Source organism: Carettochelys insculpta, chromosome 15, assembly GCF_033958435.1.
Source record: "Carettochelys insculpta isolate YL-2023 chromosome 15, ASM3395843v1, whole genome shotgun sequence".
Taxonomy (NCBI): domain Eukaryota; kingdom Metazoa; phylum Chordata; order Testudines; family Carettochelyidae; genus Carettochelys; species Carettochelys insculpta.
In genome coordinates, this window is record NC_134151.1 from 14,861,515 (window position 1) to 14,888,428 (window position 26,914).

General features: G+C 39.1%; 1 long non-coding RNA gene across 1 annotated transcript in view; it reads right to left on the reverse strand.

Moving 5' to 3' along the window:
- Nucleotides 1-327: 327 nt before the first annotated feature.
- The window catches only part of LOC142021314 (uncharacterized), a 114,995-nt gene continuing 88,408 nt past the window's right edge, over nt 328-26,914 (reverse strand). Inside the window, exon 3 of the long non-coding RNA XR_012647662.1 lies at nt 328-440. This is a non-coding gene — a long non-coding RNA (uncharacterized LOC142021314). The remainder of the gene's footprint in view (nt 441-26,914) is intronic.

Genomic DNA, 26,914 nt, shown 5'->3' on the forward strand with positions numbered 1-26,914 from the left:
GTGGGTTTTAAAATGACCTCTTCACTTTAACTTATCAGGTTCATCTTCCTGAATGTAGCATATGTTACATTCCAAGGAAGTTTCTCCAAGCCTCCTAGGAATTCACCCCAGTAGGGAGTTTTGAGAATCGCAACATGGATTCTTCAGTCCTTTCTGTTCCATGATAATAATGGCTTTTTTGTTCTCATCACATGAATTAAAGTAGCTCTCATGAGATGCAATGCAATGAGACATTCTAAGTTGTTTATAAGGAGCCTAATCTTAGGTACTATAAAGCAGCTAGCAGCCGAGGAAGTAAAAGTTGGCTTGAACAGAAAACATACTAACCTTATTTAGCAGAAACTCCAAATGCATCTTTGCTGTTGAATAGTTCATGAACTTGATCTGATGTAAAACATCAGCCTCTTGTCCTCCAAAGACATCTTGCCTTTCTTTTGAACCTGTGGCATTCAGAGTTTTATCATTAATATTGTTACAGATCTTTTAATGCTTTCTGAAAAGGGTCTACAGGAACCAGAGTGTGCTCACACAGCAAAGTTTTTCAGAATAGCAGCCACTATCCCAAAGTAACTTTGAGAGTGTCTATGCAACACAACTATTTCAAAATAGCAGATAGCTTAGTTCAAATTCCAAAAACCTCATTCTAAGCGGAATAGCGTCTATTCTGAAATAGATATTTTGGAATAGGGGCTGTGTAGACAGAGAATAGGGGCTATTTTGAAATAATCTCTAGTGCACCCAAGGTCTCTATTCAGAAATAGGCTCTATTGTGTCTGGATGCTCTATTTCAAAATAGCTGAGTGCTATTTCAATATCCATTTTGGCAGTGTCTATGCTAGCAAGTCCTTTAAAAAAGAATGGGCCTTTTCCAAAAGAACCACAGAACATCTACATGCAAAATGAGCTCTTTCAATCTGAAATCCAAAGAACACAGGACTTTTTCTGGTGGTCGTCTTCTGCTCCCAAATGGGGAAGAGTGCCTTTTTCTGAAAGGTCCCCTTGGTGTCATGGGGCAGCTGGGTGATGGCCATGGTGGTTTTGGACACTGTAGGGCATGTGGTCCAGGGAGACCAGAGGCAGAGTTCTTTCCTGGGAGATGATTTCCACTCCTGAGGGCATTTATAAACTCTTTCCAGGAGTTTGCAGGCTTTTTGTAATATGCCTGGTAACTCAGTTGGCATAGTCATCATAGGCACCAGCATAAATAATCACACAATCGTTAAAATAGATCTTTAAAATTTCCATTGATTACAAGCTACTAGTGTATTTTTGGAGTTTCTTAATATTCTAAAAACATTATAAAATCACCTATTTTCACATACCCATGGACACAGCCACACACACACACTAAATAATTTCAGATTCTCAGAAAAAAATTGTCACCTGTTTGGAGACACAACATTCGAACTTAAAGGAACTGTTTAATACAATGAAAATCTAGTTGCAATCTTAACTATGGAGTTACAATATGGCTCCATATTAACTGAATCCATGAAGAAAGACTGTGAGTGAAGTACCTAAATGGTATAGTGATGGAGGTTTTACAAGAATGGCAGAAAGGCAGACAGACAGATAACCATATCCAGAGACTAGTAAATGGATCAATAGCAATATTTGTTACTCTTTTTTTGTGAATCTTCATTTTATAATAATAGTCATTGCAGAAGATGTATGAATTTTGACAGCCTTGTTTGGAATAAAATCACATTTTAGTTTAAAATAAAAAAAAATCAAAGTACATCTCTTTAATAACAAAGATGCCTGCATGTCATGGCAAATCAGGCTGGAGAATTTTAATTACAACCCTGTCAATCTTAGATCCTCAAATCTAGTTAAAACTCTATTATTTTGGAAAAGCTTGATTGCTTCAGTCATGCGCCTATGTCTTTACAAGTTGCAATGCATTTATTAAAGGTGACTTAATTTATATCCATGTTCTAGTTCATCAACATGTTTCAATTTTTTTAATAACTGAAAATGTGTAACATTCTATCTTAAAATACTAATTAAATATGTGATTTGTGCCAGCAAAGAAATTAAAAAGCATCAGCCTTAATATATGTAACAGGCAAATGGGTAAAAATTTCCATTCCATAGAAGCCATAGCTCTGCACATAGAATCTTAGAATTACTAGAATACTAGAACTGGAAGGAACCTCAAGAGGTCATCAAGTCCAATCCCCTACACTCATAGCAGGACCAAGACCATCTAGATCATTCCTGTTAGATATTTCTCCAACTTGTACTTAAATATCTCCAATAATGGAGATTCTACAACCACCATCGGCAATTTATTCCAGCAGTTAATCACCCTGGCAGTCAGGAATTTTTTCTTAATGTCCAACCTAAACCTCCCTTGCTGCAGTTGAAGCTCATTGCTTCTTGTCCTATCATCAGAGGCTAAGGAGAATAATTTTTTCTCACTCCTCCTTGTAACAACTTTTCAGGCACTTGAAAGCTGCTATCATGTCCCTTCTCATCCTTCTCTTTTCCAAACTCAACAAAACCAGTCATTTTAATCTTTTATTGCAGGTTATATTTTCTAGACCTTTAATCATTTTAGTTGCTCTTCTCTGGACCATTTCTAATTTCTCCAAATCTTTTCTAAAATGTGGTGCCTAGAACTAGACACAGTACTTCAGCTGAGGCCTGATCAGTGCAGAGCAGACCAGAGCAGAGCAGAAGAATTGATTTCTTGAGTCTTGCTCTCTACACTCCTGTTAATGAATCCCAGAACTAGGTTTGCTTTTTTTCCCAATAGTGTCACACTGATGACTAGTAGTTAGCTTGTGGTCCACTAAGACTCCCTAAATACCTTTCTTCAGTACTACATCCTAAGGAGTCACTTACCATTTTGTATGTGTGAAACTCATTGTTCCTTTGTAAGAGGGATACTTTGCATTTGTCCTTGTTGAATATACCCTCCCTTCTTGCATGGTGCTAGAGCCTGAGCCCCAGCCTGAATCTAAATGTCTACATGGCAATTTAACAGCCCTTTTGCCCAAGGTCCCCAAGCTTGATTTGTGTAGTTTGAGCCAGCCGTGTCTTTTTAATTGCAGTGTAAGCATACTGCTAGTTTAAATATGGAGAGCAAATTAAAGGGTAATTACCACTGGCCATTACAGAGTTAGGCATTTCCTCTTTGTTGAACAGACAGTATTGTTTAAGCATTAGTCTGAGAGACCCTTATGCAGGTGCACAAAGTACATGGAGCTTTTAGCATCCTTGTATGCAGTGCTGTCATAATGCAGCCCCAGCACTGGAATACCAGTGACTGCTGCTGCTTTTCCTCCCTAAGGGGTGCAAATTTCTTCATAAAGCTGGGGAAGGTCAGTTTCATGACCCTACGGCTTCCCTTCACACCATTCAGCATAGCTAGATGGATGTTCATTCAGAAATAAGAAGCATTCCATGAAGCTATATCATATAGGTATGTTCACACTGTATGCTGGGATCATGGATATAAGTTCTGGCTCTGAATGCATTCAAAATACTGAGCTCTAAGCTCTACTCTAGACACTCCATTCCTATACTTGCTCAGCCATTAAAGTCCATTATGGGCCCAAGGCAATGCCCACTGAAAAAAACATAAATACTGCTATTGACGGCAATGAAGCATTGTTTGTTTCCTCTGGTATGACGGTGGAACACAACTAAAATTCCAGTAACTGCATTTCTTAGCATGCGTGAAATGAAGGATTTGTATGTGTATATCAATGCCCTCTTCTGGATATAATGTGCTAAAGTGAAACCTGGCATTTGTGACTCTTGCCCAAACCCTTTTTGATTTAATCAATGTGTTGATTTAAATGGATTGGTGATCTGTTTTATGGGGGTGAGGAAATGTATACTTCCAAATTTTTATCATATTGATAATGTCCCCATTGGATTACTGCGGTGTTTCATTGCCTTACTTATTTTTTATGGATGTATTATTCCAGTTAAGCATAGCTGGGCAGTGGAAGCATTGTGGAAAGAGTCCTTGACAATGATTCAAATCCTGACCTCCTGAGATAAAATTCCCAACAGTTTCCCTTCATGTACTGGAGACAAGAGGAGTCTGGTGATGTACAGAATCAGATATTCAGTCACGCATTATGTAGGAACTAACATAGCAAGTGTGGAAATAACAGGTATCTTATCAATGCTTATCAACTTGGACAATACATATTAAACCCTTCACAGTTCCTTAAAGTCATCTGATGAAAACATTTCTCTTGTATTGAATTGCATATATAACAAAGTAAACATTAAAAATTCACATTTTCACAGTGAAAACACTGTGTACAAGTTTCTTCCCTTTGACTGTATGTTATCATATAAGTAACAAAGGTATTTTAGTTAATTTGAACTATAATTCATCATCACTTCACTTATGGCCTTCTGATATATTCATGAGTAATGTATATTTCTTCCTAAATACATCTTCATTGACATTGCAAATCAGAACACTAGGACAACTTTGCTTGTGACCAAATTGAAGTCTCCCCCCTTGGAATCTTAATGAGTTTTAAATTGTCTCCCAATTTTACTTTTTAATTACAATGCAAAGTGCACTTACTTGAGCTGATTAAAAATTGATTTGACCATACTTTGAGTGAAAGATTTACTTCCAAATGCCTAAATTAGAAGGGATTCATTTAGACTATGGGCTGAATTTTCAGGAAGCAAAATGATTGAACATATAATATTCATAAGCTAGAAGTGTAGTCCACGTATTTTAAATGTTTGTTCTTCATTTTTCTGTATTTGATGAGGTGGCCATAGTATTTCCCTGCATCTTGTCATCTCATTCCTGGATTTGAGCATTAATTAGTTAATTTTCATGCAGCAGTTCTGCTCTTATATAACAATTTCATTCTGTGAATTCAGAGAAGACCTCTTTGGCCATGCCTATACTACAGCGATCTTTTGACAGATGGTCTTTTGGAAGATCTTTCGAAACAGCATGCCCACACACAAAAAGGCAGATCAAAAGATCAATCTGCTCTTTCAACAGAGAGCATCCACATAGCCCTATCTGTTTCAAAAGAACAGGCCAGTGATCAAAAAAATCCAGTGTGATGAAGATTGCTCTTTCGAAAAAAAGGCCTGCAGAGCATCGATAGTTTTTTTTTAAAAGAAGTTTTCTAAAGGAGGTGCTCTTCCTGATCCAGAAGCAGAAGAGAGATTCTGAAAAAAAGCCTCATTCTTTCAATTTCAGATCAAAAGGGCACATTTTGTATGTCAATGCTCCATGTGGTCTTTTAAAAAAGGTCCTGATTTTCTGAAACACCTTGCTTGTGTAGATGTGGCCTTTGAGCGCAGCTTCCTGACAAAAGCATCTACATACTTCCCAAGAGTAATAGATATCCACCAGGCCTTAGTGGTCAGCTTCCCAGTGATACACAGTCTGGGCATAATCTAAATGTAACATGTATTATTTACTTACACGAAACAGGAGACTTCATAATGCAGAGAGGTCATCAGCATAGTATTTTGCAGTTTCTTCCTCCATACGCTTTGGGCGAACAAGTACACCAGAGCCCAGTTGGTCCTTCAACTTTCTAACTCCTCAGAACCCAACTTCTACAGAGGAAATTCCACAGCATTGGGGAATACTATTCTATCTTATACAGCTCTCCTTCTTAGATGCATAAATGTAGGCTTCCATCTACAGGCATCTGCAATGGGCAGACAAATGCCTCTTGCAAGAACTTCAGCTCAGCACTAATGTTTAAATCCCAGAGTGCAACACCATCTCTAGAACTGACTCTATTTAGAAACCAAGGAGAAAGCAAAATCCCTCGATTCTCATTATGACGCCTCTCTGCATAAAATTGGCATTATATACTGCTAAAACATTGTAGCTGTGTCTACACGAGCCGAAGGGCGTGTTAATGAGCGAGTTCAAAAGATGCTAATGAGGTGCTGCCCTGAATACGCACTGCCTCAGTAGCATAATGGCGGCTGCGGCGATTCAAAAATGCCGCTTTCCAATCGCGTGCCACCCGTGGAGACTGGGTCTTTCGAAAGGACCCCACCAGTGTTTGAAAGCCCCTTCTTCCTAACACCAGATAGGAAGAAGGGGCTTTTGAAGACCCCGGGGTCCTTTCTAAAGGCCTCCGTGTCCACGGGCGGCACATGATTCGAAAGCGCCACTTTCGAATTGTCACAGTGGCCTTTATGCTAATGAGGTGCTGCATATTCATAGTAGTGCCTCATTAGCATCTTTTGAACTGACTCATTAACATGCCTCTTCCAAAAGGAAGGGGCTTATGTAGACACAGCTTGTATGTCTTTCTAAGACTGACCATTTGTTCACACTCTAAGAAAAATAACTTGGAAGACAATTTGATATCTGTTACAACAGTATTTTCAGTGCTTTGTTTCTACTGAATTATTTATCTGTATAAGTTGCCCAGTCAGGAAAACATACCATGTGATTAATGTAATTAATTAACATAATGTGACCTGCTTATTTCAAATATTGACAGCAAGCCATTTGTAAGACATAATCAGAAGCCTGTTTATTGTATACAACATCTTAAGTTTATGACAAGTTCGTACTTTATCCTTTCCAAAAGGAAGTAGTGTAGGCAAGTCCAAAGAGTTAGCACTAGGACATTTACTGGTAGAAGTGTTTATAACTTCACATGTGAAGCCTAAATATTCATTTTGCAACAGAAGCTGTGCCAGATCCTCAAGCCCTCTAAATTATGCTGGAGCATCATGCCATGAACTCTGGGTGATGCTGAGGGCTGTCTGTCCAGAGCCACACCCCTTCTTCCTAAGGCCCCACCCTTTCTGGGAGCACAGAACCTTGGCCTCTCCCACATTGCCCAGGGGCCCGGCAATTCTTCAGTCCCTGATGCTGATTGTAGATATAACACTTAATCACAGAACAAGGAGTTTATTTTATTAAGAACTAATAATTCATACATCTCAGTATGACAGTGATGGTTTTGTCTGTTACACATAGTATAAACAATTATAAAATTTTGCCATTTGCAATTGTTATTTAAAGCATTTCTTTTCTTAAAAGACTTGAGTGGCAAAATCATGTTTTTAGTGCAATTACTGAAAATTAATATAAATGTAATTGTTATTCTGAGTACTTTTTAAAATGATAATAAAACAAAACTCTTCTAATGAGATTGGATTATCAATATTTCTGCTTTTTACTTTAGCTAACAGAAGCACAAACAGTTGGTTTCAATAAACATTCAAAATAAATTAGAAGCCAGACCTGCATAACAGATCCTAATGGTACGAGTCTTCTTGTACTACAATTGAAGGCACCCAACTCAAGTTCATGAGCTTGACTTCAGATTTAATTCTAGATGTCCTTTTCCCTCATGCATATATGAATAAATAAGAAAATGAATTTTGTTACCTAGCTGTAAGTGTTGTGTGTACACTATCTAACTCAATTTTCTCAGCATTATTTAGACATTCCCCGTGCTTACACCTGACAGAAAGCCTTTCCACCCATTCCAATTAACCTATCTCTGTGATTTCATTCTACTCAGTTGTCCTTGAGTCTTCCTTTGTGCTCCTCTGTACATCTTGTTTGAATCTCTTTCCAGGAAGTGTTTGTAATCTCAGTGACTTTAATAAGTTTGGTCCTGTTTTCCCAGATTTTTTTAATTTTCCAGGTGATGTACATGGATTTTCATTTTTAATGTGCTTCTAGAGAAGCTGAAGAAAGTTATCAGATGGAGAGATAATCTTTTATGAACAGGCCAGCTGAGCTCAGAAGGAACTCAGGGTTTCATATTCAGAGGTTAAATAGATGCAGAAAATATATAGTGAAGTTCCATTAAGAAATACTGTATCACTATCTCATCATAAATGGGATTATTTTTAATATGACTGTGTGCTGACCTGATAGTGCTGGATTTTTTTGATCCCTGGCCCTTTCTTTTGAAAGAGCAGGGGCTGTGTGGACACTCTGTTGAATGAATGGATCAATCTTTCAATCCGCTTTTTTGTGTGTGGATGCGATCTTTCAAAAAAAAAATTTTCAGATCTCTTCCAGACAAACTTCTTTGGAAGGATCACTATGGTGTTGACACAGCCTCAGGGTATGTCTACACAGCACAGTTATTTCGAAATAACAGTTATTTCGAAAGCTACACGACATAGCCACTATTTTGAAATAATTTTGAAACAGCAGGCATCTTATTTCAGAATTGGTAAACCTCGTTTCATAGGCCGCGTCTACATTAAATGCTCTTTCAGAAGATGATCTTCCAAAAGATCTCTTCTGGAACATCATCTTTCGAAAGAACACATCCAGACACACAAAGGCAGATCAAAAGAGCAATCTGTTCTTTCAAAAGAGAGCATCCACACAGCCCCCACTCTTCTGAAAGAATGGGCCAGGGATCGAAAAACCTGACACTATGAGAACCGCTCTTTTGAACAAAGGGCCGCCAGAGCATCTACACATTTAGTTTTGAAATAATCTTTCAGAAAAAAGGCGCTCTTCCTCATTTGGGAGAGGAAGAGGACCTCCAGAAAAAGTGCCACATTCTTTCAAAAGGAATTCAAAACAGTGCATTTTGTGTATGGATGCTCCGCTTGTTCTTTCAGAAGAGGGCCTGATTTTCTGAAAGGACTTGCTAGTCTAGATGCAACCACAAGGAATAGTGCCTCTTTCAAAATAGCTATCTCAAAATTTGGTTTTGGGAAGGAGGGACTTTCAAATTCAGGGGCGTCTTTTCAAAAGGCCTCTGGCTACACAGGCAGCATGGGTTTCAAAACTGGCACTTTCAAATCATGCACTGCTGCCATTATCCTAATGAGGCACTGCATATTCATGGCAGCGCCTTAGCAGCATCTGTCAAAGTGGTTCATTAGCATGCCCCCTCCTGGCTACAGAGAGAGAGGGAATAGCACCTATTGTGAAATAAGCCATAATGCATCCAGTGGTTCTATTTCAAGATAGGATCTATGTGTTGACAATGTATTTCAAAATAGCACTTAGCTAAGTATTATTTTGCAATGCATTTTTGTGTGCAGAATATTATGTTAAAATAAGAAATTTTGGAAATAGCTTATTTCAGAAGAAGGCTGCTGTGTAGACAGAGTGATGTTTCCAAGGAACAGTATACACCAGCTTGTGAGAGTCAATTTAGGATTACCACATTCCTTAATACTATATCAGTTAAATGTGTTAAAGAAGAATACATGTACTTACCTCAAAACAAAGTGGCAGTAAATATTACAAAAAAATGTTTAAACATAAAACAATACCACCACATGCTTTCTAGAAACTCAGTTTAACTAACGTGTAATATTTAGTGGGGTTCTGAGCACAGGTGAGAGAATCTACCCCAAGAAAAAATTTTAAACTGGGCCATTTACAGCTTAGTCTGAGGTCTCCTTCTCAATAAGGTGAACCAAACCAGTCACAAAAGTACCCCTTGCTAGCCCCTCTGGTCTTCCAGAAGTTACCCAAGCACACCCACAGATTATGCAACTGCTTCTAATGCCCAGACCAGTGACCCTCCTTATACTGGTGAGAGGTTATGAGAACCGATTTCCCCAAATCCACACAGATTCTTCCAGCCCCCAAAGGGAATAGCCACATTCTCAAGTCAATATATACTTAGATTCTAAAGGTCTGGTACAGTGTGATGTTTGGTGTGAGATCTAAAATCTAAAGGTTAATTAAAAAAAGGAAAGAATAGTGTGAGAGAGAGAAAATTGTCAAAGTAGTAAATTGCATGCAGGATATAGCTGATGGCACAAGCTGCCTTCTTTAATGTCTCTGAAAACACATCTCCTGAAGATCAGGTCCCTAGTCCAAGCACGCTTAGCTCATGAGACTGAAGGACAAAGATGTCCACTGCCAGGGACCTCTTTATAGTCTTGCCATGTGGAAGGAAAACCCTTTCTTCCCCACATAGGGCAATGGAGGATACCCTGAGCAGGTTACCTGTTAGGGCATTCTGCGACTGACTGCCAGGTTAGACAGCACATCTCAGTCAATGTGGATTTGACATCTGAGTCTCTGTTTCTTTGTTCAACCCATGTCACCTGACTGGGAGGTGATCACACCTTCCATTGTGAATCCCAGCTCTAAAACATTTCAAATACAGGTATAAAGCCAATATCTATAATTGTATATACAAACATGGCAGAGATATACAATTAGCATAAATAGGTTCAGTGACTTTCATTAGACCCCTCACTTGTCCCACTTGGCACAAAATGTGGTGCAAACGTAATACAATGGTTACAGAAACGGTTTTCATATTCTTATCCTCCTCTTACCCTCCAATATTTTCATCCTCCTTTTAGTTTCTTTCTGTGGTGTTTTTTATAATTTTCCATTAACATGCAGTTCAGACTGGTCACTGGACAACAATTAAATACCAGCTAATATGTAAATGATATGTAAACAGCAAATTATAAAAACATTTCTCTGTCAGAAAACCTATATTCTAACTTTGCTAATGACCAGGTGCTGGACACAGCTCTTATATTTTTCAGTGTGCATACATGATTTTTTACATGACATCTGCACATGAAATTCACACTGATATTGATTATAGGGTGGCACCTATTTGAGCTTTAAAGCATAATGTTATTTTAAGGAGTAAAATTCACTCACTAGACCCAGGAGATTTCTGTAACTTCTATTTACCCTCTCTATGTTCCTCTTTCCGGAGAGGTTCCTGGATCAAAGCTATGTTTTTGGAGGTATAGTGGATAAGGCACAGGACTTGGGGGATCAGGAGACTTTGGCTCAGTAGTGTGTAGGAATAAGGTAGCAGCCCTTTAAATAGTTTGCAAATTCTCTGAGAGACGTCACAGCTTTCTTAATTTCAGAAGCTCACCAGAATCCTGTCAGATCAGTGTTGCATCCCCTGTTTCATGTGGGTAATTTGATCCTGTATGTTATATGTAGTGGGAGAACAAAGTTATATGGATTACATTTTGCTTGTGTGGTTCCTACTAGGTTTGCTGTGTAAAGAGTAAACAGTGCAGCAGGTTCTATTCCTGACTACCATTGATATTTTGGTGAACTTGTCCAAGGAACAAAGATCTAGTACTTCTCTTGTGCTGTCTCTTTCCTCCTCCCCCTCACCCAGCCAGCAAAATTCAGAACTGAACCAGAGCTGATCTCTTATACATACTGGGCTTGTCTACACTACCACCTTCTTTTGAAGGAAGGATGGTAATTAGGGTGTTGTGAGTTTACTAATGAAGTGCTGCCATGCATAGGCAGCACTTCATTAAGCAAATTCCAGTCCCCTGTGGCAACTTCCAAGTTTTAAACTTCGAAGTACCAGCACAGGTCTAGCCTCAGTTCACCCGTCGGTACTTCGAAGTGGCAGGGCAACTCCGAAGTCCTCTTATTCCTCAAAAAGCGTGCCAGTACTTTGAAGTGTAGAACTTCAAAGTTGCCATGGGGGGGAATCTGCTTGATGAATTGCTGCCTAGTAAACGCCCAACACCCTAATTACCATCCTTCCTTCAAAGTAAGGTGGTAGTGTAGGCAAGCCCACTGAGTAGTATTTCATTTCACAAGTAGTTATTGGCTTCAGTGGACAATACAGGCATTCACTATCCCACACGAATAACGGTATTACCATCTGACCTAAATATTTCCAGTGTGTATTTCAGTGGATATCTATCTCACAGAGGTCAAGCATGTCTCCTATTAAACCTAATTTATGTATATTCACATCTGACTACCTATTTTAGCAGATATTTTAACCAAAGTGTATGGGGCAAGCATATTATTATTATTATTATTATTATTATTATTCCAAAGTGCAAACTTCAGTGATGCATCTGAAGTAGGAAGCTCCTTTGAGATTTAACTTTTTTCAAGTAACGTGATTCAAATCAGAACTGCAATATATTACAATTTCAACTTTGAGTTCTCTAGACAAAAAAAGGCAAAAACTTCATTACTGAAACTTTGACAAATCTCTATTTATATGATGTAAAATTTCACCCAAATCAGCACACTCCAATAATATCTAGGATCTGCCTCCTAACCTGTAACTTAGCGTGCATACTTGCGTTCGGAAGGAATAGAAACATTTATTTCTCAGTTTGGTTAGAGACAAAAGCATTGCATACAAAAGGAGTTCTCAAATTTAATTGCAGTGACCCATGTCTGACAACAAAATTATGACACGTTGCCTGGGAGAGGGTCACAGCCTGAGCCCTGCCATTGTGGACAGAGGGAGAGGGGACCTCTGTCCAAGCCTCATTGCCCAGAGTTGGTGTGGGAGGACTGCACCTTAAGCCCATCACCCCAAGTGGGGATGGAGCTCAGGATCAAGGTTCAGCTTCAGCCCTGCACCCCAGCTTTCCTAGTGCTCACCCTGGTGACCTCATTAGAATGTCAGAGAGGTAGCTCTGTTAGTCTGTATCTTCAAGAACAACAAGATGTCCTGATAAAAGATATCTGTTAGTCTATAAGGTGCCACAGGACTTCTTGTTCTCATTTGAACAGGCTCTGGACATATTTTGGGTTCCCAACCCAAAGTTTAAAAACTTCTTTCATCGATGATGATTGGGGAGGATACAGCAGGCTATTGCTTTTGCTTCTTGAGTTGCTGCGTAGAAACTAAACTCAAATGATGTGGTATGTAATGGAGACTGCACTTTCTCCCTTCTGCAAAATGGCTATAGTGAGCTGGGCTGTTTCTGGAGAACAGCACATGGAAGCTGGGGAATGCAGAAGAATAAGACTATCCTAGAGTGATGATAGAATGCAGCCCAGAAAATACATTGAATGACGTTTAAGGAAACTACTAAACAAAGCTTGGGGAGGTTTGGTCAGCGAAGAAAGGGAATAACATACAGCTTCGGGAGATCTGTGACACAAGGGAAATCCTGAGAGCCCTCTACCATACAAAAATTCTAAAAATGTTATATAATATAGTTTTGGAAAGTTACTATTGTTAATTCTAAGTGAGAGAGCATCTCACAAGCTTAACCAAGTTCTATCATTGTGTTATATAAGTTGTGAGAAGAAAGTGGCATAGAACAGACTGATTCTTAGTTACCTTGATATTCAGTATTGCCTGGCCAATCCAGCTGCCCACTGAAGACCCTGGCAGTCTTTTATTGACTTCACTGGACACTGAATCAGGCCCTAGAATGCTGACTGTAACTAGAGCTGATAGAAACAGGGAAAAAACTTTCATGAAAACTTTAGCAAAAGTTATGCGTTCACTTCTGTCAAAGTTTGATTGTTTACTCCATTTTGACTTATTATAGAGCTGGTCAAAACTAGATTATTTGTGCACAATACAAGTCTGTAAAAATTAATGTTTTCTACTATATTTTATCCCAAATCAAGGGATCATTCTTTCTACTGAGACAGATTCTGTATATGGAACTGTTCAATTTATTTCACTCTGGCAATATGAATATGACAAACAGTCGGTGGCACTGGCCTAAGCCAGACATGAACATAGTGTGTGTTCTTTATGAGGGTCATAGTATAATTTACTATTCTTAGCTTCACAATGGTCTCATGGGGGCATCAGATAGCTGATTATAATATAAAGCAACAGTAAAAGAGCTCTAATTTACAGCAGGGGCTGTCCTTTGTCTGAGCTTGACAGGAAGGTGTAAATATGTCATAAAGCCACCCTCCATTCCCACCCTGAGAGGAACTGGGAAGGAACAGAGAAGCTCTAGTAAATAACAAAGGATTGGGCCCTAATAGTTTCTTATTATAATCCTTAAATCAGATCATATTCAGCCAATGTTATAAAATGAATTAAGCAACAGTATTTGCACTCACAGTTTGCCAATATTACAAATTTCCAGTGGCAGAAGTGATTTAATGTGATGCTAAAACAATCTAAAAATATCTTAGAATCCTTATGTTAAGAGAAGTTTGATTTTCTCTGAATTAACTATTTATGGAAATGTTTATGATATCCACCGCTTATATCTCGGCACTGTGGATCATTGTTTATCTGAGTGGCAAATACATCTTTTTCTTTCAGTACACTGTTGGTGGAAAACACTTTTCTTTATGACATGGCCTGTGGAAATGCCATTTTAAAGCCATCTCTCCTCATGAATATGTCCACACAATGCTATTTTTAATTATCTCAGAAGCCAACATTAGGGAAAGACTAATTAATCTGAAAAGTCTTTAGCACTAGATACCTGATGTCTAGAAAAAGGAATTGTGTTTTAGTAGGTCTGGAATCTGCTAAAAGCAGTTAATTTGAATTAACTGAAGATAGTTCACATTAGTGGATAATTGATTTTCCTCACTCTGTGTCCCACATTTCATGAGAAAGTGATATACAATAGCTAAACAAATAATTTCTTGTCAGTGAAAAGAATGCCAGGGTTTAGGATTATATCATGACCTCCCAATGACTTATTTTTGGGGGGAAAAGTAAAAAGCCAAAATCCGTACAATGAAACTTGCAAAGATTCTGGTGATGCATTTGGCTCCAGATTTCCCAGACTTCCTGTCCATAGAATACCTGTTTGGTCCACAGTACACTGACAATCTTTGGTTAGTTTTAATACAATTGAAATTCATAACAATAAAATACACTGCACTTTATTTTAAATAATATAATAGTTTATACAATAGGTTACATATTTATAAGTGTAATAAGTATAGTCATCTTACACAGGCATTTTTGTCCATAGTTCTTTTCCCTGGGCTATGTTTTTACAACCCTTCCTGGATAAAGGATTAAACAATGGATGAGATCCAAAGGCATGCATTTTGCTATTATCCTATGTGTGCAAAAGCCATTAAACAGAGTGAAGATTACAACAATTCAAAATGGGGTGAAAAGAAAATAGCTCCATAGGACAGCATTGATTATTATGTGAATATGCATTCTACATAAGTATGGCTAGTAGTTGTGTTGTGATGTTAAGACCTTTTTTATAAGATGCCTGCCTAGTGATGGAGAACTTAAGGAAATAGCACTCACATAATGCAAGCCTATTTCAAGCTAATTGAGAGATCTCTTTTGGTGCTACCATAAACCCCGAAGAAGGTGTCAAGAGTAGTCATACCTGCTGCTGAATATAGGAACAGATCAGGAACCAAATGGTGACTCAGAAGGTAACTAATCATCTATGTAATGTTAAGCAATTTACATAAGGATTTCTAGGATTGCAGCTTAGATATTACACCTACAATCAAGCAATTGAAGGTGCCAAGACTTCTCACTTGCTTAAAATTATACATATGCTAAATGTTTTGCTGGATCAGAGCCTAATGCTCCAATTTATGATCATTGGCTCCAAACTACTCTTGTACATTGCACATTACACATAAACCATGCGAACACTTTTGCAAGACTTTAGAAGTACTAGATATGGTTCAGTAGCATATTTACTAGGTTCCAAACAATGCCAGTAATCACAATTTCCTGCTGATTTGCAGATATTTTGCACAAAAGCCTTAGGCTATGTCTACAATAGAGCGAGCTGTCGACAGAAGTTTCTGTTGGAAGATATCTTTCGTCAAAAACTTCTGTTGACAGATCGCAGCCAGACTGCCAAATGGATCAAAAGAGCAATCCACTTTGTCGACAGAGAGTGGCTGGGCTGCCCAGCTGCTCTCTCAACAAAATGGGTAACAAGAAGCACAGCAGACAGGGCTGCTCAATGTCCTGGAAACCCTATCTTTTGCCAGAAGGCCCCCTGGAACATTCAAACTGGCTTTCTGTTGACAGAATCTGTCAACAGAGGCATTCTGCCTCATGGGGGAGCAGCAGAATATTGTCAACAGAGGTTCTGTGTTCTGTTGATTTACTGTCAACAGACCACCTTGGGAATGTGGACACTCTGCAGGTTTTGACACAACTCTCTAGTGTAGATATAGCTTTAGGCTCTGCCTACACAAGAAGCAGCTGTCAACAGATGTGACTGTTGGAAGGGATTTCCCAGCAAAACTTCTGTCGACAGATTGTGTCTACACGTTAAAGTAGATTGAAAGAGCAACCCTCTCTGTGGACAGAGAGCAGCCAGACTGCCTGGCCTTCTCTTAAAAGAATGGTTCATGACAAGCTCTGCAAACAGGGCTGCCTGGTGATCCAGAAGTCCTGTCTGTTGACAAAAGGGTCTCAGAGCTTGTACACACCTGTTTTGTTGACAGGAAAACATCAAAAAAGTCATTATACCTGTACACGCAGATGTATAACACTGCTGGCAGATGTGCTGAATTTTGTTGACAAATGGTTGACAAAGCCCATTTTGCATGTAGATGCTCTGTGGGTTTTCTGACAAAAACCCAGTTTTGCTGGAAAAACCCTCTTATGCAGACATAGCCATAGGGATCTGTTAGATTAGAAAAACCCATAAAGCGGTATTCACAATCAGTCATATTCGTGGAGATGGTGGTGGAAGAAAAGACTTGTGTTCAGCCTATATACTGGTAGAATTGTTTACTCTGGAAAAATGAATACAGCATGTTGGGAAGGAATACTGAAGGACATGACAAGATTTCCTGTAGGCTTATGACAATGTTTTAAGAAGGAGGTAAATATTATTGAAGACTAATTATGCAGATAGCTGAGCAGCCAGCATAGCATTGTTCTACTTCTGCAACATCTGTCCTATGCACTGAAAAGAGCATAATGCATCTGCTTTTAATATTCTCTCCTTTATCTGCTCTAACAGAATGAGAAAGGAGATCTTCCTCTAAATGATTCTCTTTTCTCTGTGGAAACCCTAGCAACTTGCTAAATAAGCCACTCACCATAAACCCTGGCAATGACATGTAATGTTCATTGCCACTCTACATAAAAGAATCATTAGTGAAACCTACTGAAAAACTGATTTTAGCTTGCTTTCCTTAGAGTCAATGATATTTTTAAAATGTCAGTATAATTGACAATTGCAGATATGGTTTAAAATTATGAACCTGATTTTGCTCCCATAGACACTAATGATAAACTTTCATTAACTTCATCGGTGCAGGATTAAGCCATTTACAGGGCGAGTGGTGGAACAGATAGGAAATGGAGATGCAAGGGAACTAATGGAATTGTGAACTCTGATTATATGAAAGGACTTTTATGGAAGATATTTTCCCTCTGCTGTTCAAACACTTTCTGCATTTACAGGTGATCTGTATTTTAGGATATTACACTGTTTGCACAATGTACTTCATGAAAACAAGATGTACCTTCCCAGGTCAACTCAAATTAACATAGATTTGTTCTACATAGACTAGACACTGACCACCTTGGATGCCTATCAAGCAGGTGTGCTTTTGGGAGGATGGGCAAAACAGCCCATTTTAATTCCTTTCTTGAGCAGACAAAAAAATCTTTAGCAATAATGATCCAAAGTTTCTTTAAAATATTTTAGCAATCGATATACCCATGCACAGTTCTGGAACTACAGTCATAACAACTAATTAGTTTTCAAGCATACCCTTCCCAATGCAGGTCTACTGTAACTGAGGTAGTACAAATTGGAAGGATCTTCTCTAGATGTTGGTATCACATATAGTAAACTTGCACATAGCAGAACTATTTTCCTGGAATATTTAATTGCTCAGACAAGCACTATTTGTTCGCGAATATTTATATTTTGAACAGTTTGGCTGTGGCCACACTAGCCCCTCCTTTTGGAGAGACTATAGTAATATGGCAGTTTGGAATATTCTAATGAGACACTGCCATGAATATGCAATGCATCATTAGCATAATGGCGGCCACGGTCACTTTCAAACTGCCAGTTTTGAAATGCATTCTGCCCATGTAGCTGGGGGCTTTTTGAAATGGTGCTCTGATTTCGAAAGCCCCTTCTTCCTACCTGGCTTTGGGAAGAAGGGGCTTTCAAAATCAGGGGGTTTGTTTCAAAAGGCCCCTGTCTACATGGTGCTTGCATTTTGAAACCAACAGTTTTGAAGCATGCACAGCTGCCATTATGCTAATGAGGTGCTGCATATTCACAGACGTGCCTCATTAGCGTATTCCAAAGTGCCACATTACCATAGCCCCTCCAAAAGTGTGGCCACAGCCCTAGAATCATTTATAAATATCTGTTAACTAAAGTGCTCTTGCACTGGGAAGGTAGAATTAAATAAAGATGAAGTAATAGTTTTTACTGTATTTGCTTTTCAATCATACATACCTTCCTGTGGATCTTGCCGCATAAAATTAGGTATAAACTTAGTGTTTTGGAAGAGGCAAAGACTGGTCATGTTGTCCAAATAGCAGATCATTGCGGGCCAATACAGGTCCTGTAGTCTCAGCTGAAAAAATTATACCATACCATGGAAGGCCAACAGAAGCATTATAAGGACTTTCTGAAGGACACTCACCCAGCATCACTCAAAATGGATAGAAATAATATACCATGGTCCCCTGCATTTTGAACTTCCCTGCCAACAAGCTGAGAAGGAAAGAGACACAGGAGGAAGGAGAAAAAGGCTTTCAGTCGTGGTCAACAGCCTCCTGCAGTATCTGGAAACGTCTGTCCTCACTGTAAAAGAACTTATGATTCAAGAACAGGCCTTACATGAGGATCCACAATTCGCATGAAAGATGATCATACTTGATAATGAGAAATTGCCATCATCATCATCAACATCAGTTTTTTGTTTTTTTTTCAAACACCAATGATCAGTATGTAAAATCTAAAAGCCAATTACAGGGCAAAGGAAGAAAAAGATGTCTATGAAAGATATTTACTTTATTACATTTTTAATAAGACACATTATAGTTAAATTTGAAATTGGTTCTTTGCAAATACTTTGTCTTGATTAACAGCATCTCTAAGCTCTAAAATTTATAGGTGGAGTCTTCCATATTATTATCATTCTGTGTGATCCAGATCTGCAGGCTAAATACAGAATGTCCTATGGGAGCTGGCTGTATCCATAGCAACCAGACTGCAGTTTCCAATAACTGTGTAATGGAGTGTTTGGTGCACTTTAAGCATAACACACTCAACAAAACATTTATTTCATTGTAATTGGTTCTTCCTGATTAACCGTTGCAAAGAATTATGCCATAAATACTAACAAAACTTCCTTGACTATGTTTTAAGTCAGTTTTATCAATATGCTGAAAAATTGCTGAATTTATACTTTTTATGCAGGTAGTTAAAAGTTTGGCATTATGTAAAATCTTGAGACATCGACTATAGATACCAGACATTCACACATGCTGTTTATTTAAGAGTCAATGCTGTTTAGAAGACAATTCTAAAAAGTTTCTTTATGATACTTTTATGGGATATTATTTGTATCCAATGGCTATTTCTACACATGCCACTTGTTCCAGAAGCGGAATGCTAATGAACAGTCCAGAAAATGCTAGTGAAGTGCGGATGTAAATTTCCAGGAAGATGGGGCTTCTGGAAGGAGGATTTCTTTCCAGGAGATCCCTGGGGACTGCGCTTCTACACGGCTATTTTGGAGTCCGGAAGAGCTTTTTCCAGACTCCGAATCATGTGACTGTATGCTAATGAGGAGACAGAAATTTACATCCATGCCTCATTGGCATTTTCTGGGATGTTCATTAGCATGCTGCTTTCGGAACAAGTGGCATGTGTAGGAATGGCCAGAGAGTTTTAGCAATGTGAAATTAGAAAAAAAGTGACATATATACAAAGGTGATGCCTGATCTGAAGCTCTGTGAAGTTAATGTGAAACTTTCTGTTAATTTCAACAGAAGGTTTTGAGTCAGACTAAAGGTAAATATACTCATAAAAGTTGGAACTTTACAAAGGTCTACAAGGGAGTTTAGTGCCCACTTTTAAAGGACTAAACAGCCTAAGTCTCTTGGGTTTTTTGAACTCTCAGATGAAATAGAATTAATTGTGTGAAAGACTGTACATGGTGAAAAGATCTAGTGGTCCAGATTTAAATATGAGTTTGCTGATTTCAGAGGACTGCACATGATTACACAAGGGCAGAATTTGGTCCCAATGAAAGCCATATCTTAGGTAACTAATAATTAAGTATTAATTATAGAATCATATAATTCTAGTGCTGGAAGGGACCTCCGGATGTCATTGAGTCCATACCCTTGCCCAAAGCAGATTCAACTGTAACTAAATCATCCCAGCCAGAACTTTGTCAAGCAAGGACTTAAAAACCTCTAGGGATGGTGATTCCACCACCTGTCTAGGTAACGCATTCTAGTGCTTTACCAGCCTTCTGGTGAAATAGTTCTTCCTAACATCCAACTACTCTGTAATATCCTACTCCTAACATCCTACTCTGTAACTTGAGACCATTGCTCCTTTTTCTGCCATCCGTCACCACTGAGAACAGCCTTCAGCTTTTCCCATATCATCTATCACAAGGTTACCTCCCTCATTTAGTAAGGGGCCCCATTATCCCTGATCACCCTCTTATTGTCAACATGCCTGTAAAAACCTTTCTTGATACCTTTCACATTCTTGTTAGCTGCAGTTCCAACTGTGCTTTCGCCTTCCCAATTACTCCCCTGCATTCTCCAAAAATATATTTATACTCCTCCTTAGTCATCTGTTCAAGTTTCCACTTCTTACACGCATCCTTTTTGAGTTTAAGCCTGCCAATGATTTCCCTGGTAAGCCAAGTTGGTTGCCTACCATATTTCCTTTATTTTTACAGTGCATCAGGATCATTTGTTCCTGTGATTCAGTAAAGCTTCTTTAAAATACTGCCAGTTCTCCTGGACTCCTTCTCCCTTCATATTAGTTTCACGTGGGATCCAGCCCATGCCTTCTCTGAGGGAGTCAAAATCTGCCCTTCTGAAATCAAGGGTCTGTATTTTACTGCTCACTTTCTTTCCTTTTGTCAGGATCCTGAAATCTGATTACTGCAGCCCAGGTTGCCTCTTACTTCTATTTCTCCTACTAGTTCCTCCCTGTTTGTGAGCAGCAGGTCAAGCTGTGCATGGCCCCTCATCAGTTATCTCCAGTATTCACCAAAACCTTCCCGGACTGACTGTGTGCTGCTCTATTGGTCTTCCAATGAATGTCAGGGGCTGTTTCTACACATGCCTCTTTCTTCAAAAGTGACATGCTAGTAAACAGCCTGAAATATGCTAATGAGGTGTGTATATAAATTCCTGGTGCATCATTAGCATAAGGTCACGTGATTTGGAGTCTCCAATCCAATCAGCTATTGAAGGCCCACCTGGAACAAAGCACTCCCAATCTGTAACTGTTCATTCTGAATTAGATCAGAAATGAACACACATCAAGGAGAGTAGACAAAATGAGCATCATGAAATTAAATTGGTTGAAATCAAATTCTTCTGTTGGAATTTCAACAAAATTTCAATTAGAAAAAAAAATCAAAAACATGTTTTGAATAATGCTGCAATGTTCTGCTTCAACATTTTCAGAACACAACCACTAGATTTTTCACATCAGACCGACTATTTGCTTTGACATTGTATTTTAGTTTATATTATAGATATATTCAACACTGTAAAAGTTGAAATCAGAACATGTTCTTTTGATTTACCCAAAGCAATTATTTTTCAAAAATTTCATTTTGTGGGAAAATTATTTCCTGTTTCATTGTATATAATGGGGGTACACATCTCCTAGAACTGGAAGGGGCCTCAGGAGATCATCTAGTCCAGTCCCCTGCCCTCTTGGCAGGACCAAGTACCATCACGGACATCTATTTGCCCCAATCCTTAAATGGCCTCCTCGAAGGCTGAGCTCACAACCCTGGGTTTAGCAGGCCAATGCTCAAACCACTGAGCTATCCCTCCTCCTCCTCACAGATAACCTTTGTGATTATGTTCAAGAAGTTGTTTATGAATTCCTCCTCCTGAGATTCTTCAATGAACAAAATAGTACCACTCAGCATTTTACTCTCTCTGAAGAGTGGAAAAAAGGGATGCCAAGTCCTAAAAGTGTAATTTGCTCTAAAGGGCTTTCTGTACTTCCCGAGAATAGCTCTGACTTACTCAGATGTGATTTATGTAGCTACGTAATGTACTAATTATTTTGCTACTCAAATAAAAACTTAAGTGGAATAACATAAATGGAATTAACACATAAAGCAGCCACAATCTCTCTTGCATTCATGCCAGAGCAAACCAGTTCCTGCCTCTGGCAGAGACCTAGCGCATTTAAAAGAAAGGGCAAATATGCTGAAACTCCTTCACGTAGCATTGTCATAGAAGAACAACAGTTTTGTATTTGTATTGTGTAGAATTCCAGATTCCAGGGATGTAAAACTTCACAGTACTTTAGAAATAATTTGTGGAATTCTATAAAAAGAGATATTCTCTACTAAATGCTATTGACCAGATTTTCAGACTCTCAAGAGTGGTATAAAGGAGTTGGTGTCAGGACATGCTGGGATTGAAGGGGGTTTGTTATTGTCTCCAACTGCATAACAGCCCCTTTGGAGCTATTATTAATTGGCATTAATCGTAAAAGCACTGAGGCTGCTCTAACATATGCAGGGTACCTCCTCCTCTGAAATTCTACTGGATTTTTCCATCAGCTGCCCTTTCTTAACATCAGCCACCGAGAAGAAAAGGCTAAGTAGCTACACTATGGTTTCCAAAATCATCAAGTGACTTTTAAAACCCAGTTTACAGAATCAAAAGGTGATGAAATTATTATATCCATTTGACATTTGTCTAATGAACAACTGTATTCCACACAGAGACCACATCTCTACAGCCCCCTGTCTTCCAGAAGGGGCATGGTAATGAGCAAAGGGGAATATGCAAATGAGGCCCAGATTTAAATATCTCATACCTCATTTGTGCAGTTCCACGAGATTTCTTTTCCAGAAGCTACAGAGCTGTGTAGACAGGGCCTGTCCAGAAGGAACCACCCCCCCTTCAAAAAGCCCCTTTAGTCCTGAAACATTTGAGGAATAAAAAGGCTTTCGGGGTGGGGGGAGGGGCCCTTCCAGGAGGACCCCATCTACATGGCTCTGGAGCTTCTGGAAGCGGCTCTTCCAGGAAAGAAATCTTGCAGGTCTTTGTAAATGAGTCACAAAATATTTAAATCCATGCCTTATTTGAATATCCCCCTCTGCTCATTACCATGACTTTCCAGAAGGGAGGGGGCTATGTAGCTGCAGCCAGAGTGAATTCAGATCCAATAAAGACCACAAAGTAAGGCCTGCAAGTGAATCCTGTGTGTGCACAGGTGCAACACGTGGCTGACTAAGCCCTGCTGTGTTTTGACAAGATGACAGAAGATTAACCATTCCTCAGCTCAGTTCTTAGGGCTGTACATTTTAAGAGACCCTATAAGTGCACACAGCATCTGCACAGTATCTACACAAACGTGCACCTACACTAGCAAAACTAATACTCATATTTCAGTAGTCACCATCGGCAGCGCAGTTGTGCTGCCAATAAGCGTCTCGTATGAGCAGAGCTCAGGCACTATGAATCTTGCCATGAAACCTGCTCAGAGTGGGTAGAAAAGTTTAGGCTAGTATTTCCACTGCTGCAAGCACAGTGAGCGCTGCATTACTGTGGGCAGCTGTGTGGTTCCTGATTTCACTTGTGCAGACAAAGCTAAAATGACACTGACTCAGATTTTCAAAGCCAGGTAACAGACTAATCACTCTTCGCTAAGGCAGAAGCACTTCTTTTTGACTTGTTTCACCTTTTCCATTGCTTATAATAAAAAACTATATCATATTATAAAAATTGAAAAGATAAATTCAAAATTAAACATACTGACCTTTTCAAAGTATTGATTTCATTTCAAGAAGGCCAATTTAGTATTTCTGAAACTATTTTTTTCAATCATGTTGTGAGAAATGTCAAAATTTTGACTTTTCTTGTTGACTTTTTTTTTTTGTAATTGCCCAATGTCAGACCATTTCTGAGTTTTGACCTCTAAGTAGGAGCCATCTCATCTCTCTGCTACAATGAGGGAGAGGACCACTTTCTAATTCAGCAATCACCTGGGATTAGCATGGTGTTTGAGGGGGGAAGAAAGATGAAAAGGAGAAAGAAGGGACACCTCGGAAAGGCAAAAAGAATGGTAGAGTAAAGAAAACCACAGTAGCGGGGATGGAGACATGTGCATAGGATTTTACAAAAAGAGAAAAACAGAATGAATACATGGGGAACAGAGAAAAGGAAAGTCTGAAAACCAGGGAATAGTGGGTAACCTTAAGACATGGAAAAAAAGTGGGTACAGAATAAAAGTAGGCTGAGGAAACTAGCTAAGGAGAAAGTGAGGAAAAAAGCAAATATACATTCACAAGAAATTTAGAATGACCAAGAAAGCTAGGAGGAGGAGTGAGGCAGCACTGTATAGAGACAGAAGAAGAAAAGAGACTATGCCAGTGTTCGGAGCAAAAGAGACTAAAGTAAAATAAATATAGAGCAAAGTTTGGAGGTACATGATGGACTATGAAATGAAAAGACAACCATAGGTTGAATCTCTGTAAACTATGGGTCTCTGGTCTGGCAACGTCCATGGTCTGGCAGTAGGGCCGGAAGCCCTGCTGGGGCCAGCATTAACCTCTCCCCTCCCAGTGAACTCCCTTGTTTGGGACTGATAAGGTCTAAAGGGTGCTTGACCAGGAAGGTCCTGCCTGTACCAGCAGAAAACAGTGAGGATAGGCAGGTAGCAAACGCAGAACAGTAAATGTCTCTCCTTTTTTTTTTTTTCCTTTTCTTTTTCCATTCAGGCTCTCCTTTCCCACAGCGTGGTTCTCTGTGGTTAGCAGCCCAGTTCATCCCCAATGTGAATTTCAATGAAGTCATGCTAAAAATGAAGCAGGCATTTGCTGTATCTAATAATTTTTGCCAAGGCTATGCCAAAGCTAGGCCCATCTGTTCCTTTTCATGCTGTTTCAGGCACCATCTGAAAGATTTTCTGTAAGTCACTTGTCATCCAAGGTAAGGACACGATACAGTGGAATCCTTCTTCTCCGAAACCTCTATTATCCCAAATTAAAGCTGGCTCCAGCAATGTGCTGGGAACTACTGCTGCCATCAGACTGACTTTCAATCTATGTCTCAGTGATATCTGGATAATAAGATGGTAATACTGCCATTTCATTCACTTAGTCTCATCCAAATTATGGAAAGAGATTTCAGGGTTGTACCTGAGTGTGGGCCTGCCCTTCATGCTTAAAACAATGAGTCTTTTAGAAAGGAACCTGAATGTTATAAATACACTGATGAGGGAAGTAACCTAAAGCAAACGCCTTCCGTCTCAATTCCAGAAAAAAGCATTAATAAGGAGCACTCATGTCGCATCTTAGAGACTAATACATTGATTAGGTCATCAGCTCTCATAGGTAAAACCAACTTCTTCAGATGATCAGAATAAAAAAATAGACTCCAGGAAGAACATAGAATATAGCAGGGAGAGAGGTTAAAAAAGGGGGGTTAATTGTCTCTAGTAGGATCAGTAGATAAGTAAATTAAGTAGTGAGGGTCAGGTAACCTTTTGCCCGCCCACTGCTGTGTGCATCCCGGATTCTATTTTCTTCCTACTGAAATCAACTGAAGAACTGGGTCATACCCAAGAAAGCTCATGACTTAATAAAATTTGTTAATCTGTAAGGCTACGTCTACACAACACACTAAACTGGAAACAAGATACACAAATTGTGTATCTTATTTCAAGTTTGTATTTAAATAGGATATTTTGGCATTTGGTGCTGTTGAAACAGCACCAAATTTTGAAATAATGCACTATTTCAAAGCATCCCTTACTATTCCTGCAATGAAGAGTACAGGGATACTGAAAGCACGCCCATTATTTTGAAAAATATTTTGAAATAACAGGTGCATTTCAAGATGCAGGAAGTAGCTGTTTTGGAATATGGAGGTATCCCGAAATACCTGTGCAATGTAGACATAGCCTAATGCTCTACATGACTGTTTGTTGTATGTGCAGCTGGACTAACGTGGCTACCCCTCTGAGACTATTAATAGGGAGAAAGAGGCACAATTCATTGTAAAGAAGAGTGAAACCAGGCATATGTTAGTAGCTCTTCTATAACAGCAGGGCATAGATTATTGCTTCCATTTGGATTTACAATACCTACTGACTAATTTGTACTACCAGGTATTTATGCTAAGCAGGCATTGTATAAAAAAAGCTTTTTCCATTCCACTGTTACCATGAATAGACGAATCACTGGATTTTGCTGAATTACTGAAGCAATCAGAAAGAAATTGAAGCAGAAAAAGAAGTGACATGTACATATCATGTATTAAATGTGTAGTCTCATAAAAGAGGGAGAAAAGATGTCAAAAAGAATGTCAGAAATGGGTTAAAAAGGCTGTACATGGAAGAGTTAGTCAGTCGTCACTCGCTTGTCCAAATGGTGGAGATCTCTGGAGAGATGTGAAAAAAGATGCCCTAGTCTGGCATACAAGGTACTTCAGAAAGTGCGTCTTTTTCAAAGGAGTCATTCAGATCTGGACTTCACAAATCTCTGCCACCTGAGCAAAGGAATATTTGGGTCTGCAGGTAATTGCAAGCTTGTCAGATTTTGATTATTCACTTTCAGATATCACAAACCTAATGAAAGTTCTTGGCCAGTGGGCCTGACAGTCACCAGATGTCCTGGAGAAAATGAGAGCAGAGCCCAGCTCTGCATGCCCAGAAGGGGTGGGGCTGGGACAACAAACTCTTAGCACCTTCCAGACCATGGCACTATCCCTTCCCCCATAGTGGTGCAAAGCAGTGCTACCGCTGTAGTTCAAAGAGACCTGGGGCTCAAGCTGTGGCCATTGCTAAAGTGTTGGGTCCCTATGCAACTGTCCCCATTATCCCCACCCCCACTGACAGGCTTGTTCTTTTCTAAAATCGCTAATGTGTCAATTGTTTGAACACTAATCATTTAAAGATTTGTATTGGCTTTGTGACCAAAATTAGTATTATGCTATTTAATGTTGTCCATACTAATCTGACTATAAATCTTACAGATGTGACTCAGAAGACACTTTGCTTGTAATTTACTCCATGTCGTTGAAAAGTCATGGAAGTCAAA